The sequence below is a fragment of the Aegilops tauschii genome, chromosome 2 (genome assembly GCF_002575655.3).
Source record: "Aegilops tauschii subsp. strangulata cultivar AL8/78 chromosome 2, Aet v6.0, whole genome shotgun sequence".
Taxonomy (NCBI): domain Eukaryota; kingdom Viridiplantae; phylum Streptophyta; class Magnoliopsida; order Poales; family Poaceae; genus Aegilops; species Aegilops tauschii.
The window spans coordinates 356,454,016-356,455,874 of record NC_053036.3 but is presented as its reverse complement, the minus strand read 5'-3'; the positions used below and the strand labels follow the sequence as shown (position 1 = coordinate 356,455,874).

Below are 1,859 nucleotides of genomic sequence, written 5' to 3'. Positions count from 1 at the left end.
TGTTGCATCCTTTTTAATGCATCAACGCTGTGCTTGCCATATCATTAATCTTATTGCTAAAGGTGCTTTACATTTATGTGAACCACACGTTGAAGTCATACACACTGTTATGTTATCTTTCACATTCAACTCTACGACTTGCAAACTATAGGAGATATTGCATTGATCCAGGCACAACTCCTCATAAGTTTAATTCAGACATGCATGTTAGATGGAACTCTACATATATGATGCTTAAGGAAGTTATCCGAGACAGAATTTCGTTCAATGGTTTTATTAATGCAAATTATGGGGTTGATCCTCTAATCAGTAATGATGCTTGTCATGTTATTACAGCACTGACTACATTTCTTAAGTTGTTATATGATGCAACAATTACTTTATCTGGGGTTTATTACCCGACATCTCCTTTGATGGTGCATACTATATTAGACATTGCTAGTCATTTGAAAGCATATGAAGGTGATCGATTATTACTTAATGTTGTTGCTGACATGAAAACCAAGTATTTAAAATATTGGGAACAAATTCCACTCTTGTATGCATTTGCATTTATCTTGGATCCTAGAGCTAAACTTGAAGGGTATCATAGTGCACTCAATGTACCATCTCTTTCCCTATGTTTAGATTATACTGATGACTTCAGTAAGGCTCATGAAAAGCTTTAGGAAGTTTTTGCTAAGTATGAGCAAAAGTATGCGGGAGTTCGAATGCAACGACCTCCACCAGCACCTACTGCAGGTAAAATGAAAGGAGCATCGAGCAATATCTTTGGTTCTTCGTCCCTCTCTACCGTCGGAAGCTCTTCCACATCAACATCTATGCTTCAAGGTGGCGGGGAGTTAGCGAAGTACCTCAACAGTGACAAAGTCATGTACGATTTAGATAATGAGGAGGACTTCAACATGCTGAAGTGGTGGAAAGAACACAAGCTTACATATCCGATACTTTCCCATATTAGCACGTGATGTGTTATTGGTACCCATCTCTACCGTGTCATCGGAGTCTGCTTTCAGCCTTGATGGAAGAATAATTGAGGAGAGAAGAACTAGTCTCACCCCTGATATGGTGAGATCACTGATGTCCATGAAAGATGTGGAGCTATCAAGAAGGAGAGCCCAACACACTGCAGAAAACACAGAACTGCTAGCCGCATTTGGAGATATGACCCTTGAAGAAGATGAGCCAGAAGACTAGTTGTAGGCTTGTAGTGTAGTCCTTTTCTTTTTCTTTTCTAATTTTCTTATCTTTTTGTAATTTTCTTTCCCTTTTGTAGTTCTAGAGCGTGGCCTTGTACTCTATTACTTCCCAGGGATGGAAGGTTTTAATGAGGCAGCCACTAATAAAGCTCAAGATTTATCCCACATGATACTTTTCCTCAAATTTTATTTTATGCATTGTTGTTGCCTCACGTGCCTAACTTTCATAATATGGGTAACGTGCCATTTTTTGCTATAAAAAGGATGCCCACCCTTCTCATTTCTCACACTCAAACTCCATCTCATTTTCCACACACAAACCACTACTGCAGGATACTACTAACGCGACACTACGATCAGAGACCCTTTGACGAAATTGTGTGCGATGCATTAATCGCAAACGGTGGTGTAAAAAACCGTCAAAAAAGGTGCAAAATATTTGCGGTGGCGGAGCCATCAAATACGGTTCAAATTTTAGTTGCGTGTGCGATGCAGGGCACACGGTTAATCCATTCGAACTGTTTGTGATGAGGCAGAACAATAGAAATGGGCAGCCATATCAATGTGTGTGCGATATATGACATACGGTTCACTCGGACAAACTGTTTTTGATTAGGGAACACAACAGAAACAATTCAACTTAACAAGATGTGTGTGATA

General features: G+C 39.5%; 1 pseudogene; it reads left to right on the top strand.

The window, feature by feature from the left end:
- Positions 1-200: 200 nt before the first annotated feature.
- LOC141041021 (zinc finger BED domain-containing protein DAYSLEEPER-like) lies at positions 201-1,197 on the top strand (annotated as a pseudogene).
- Positions 1,198-1,859: the final 662 nt, after the last annotated feature.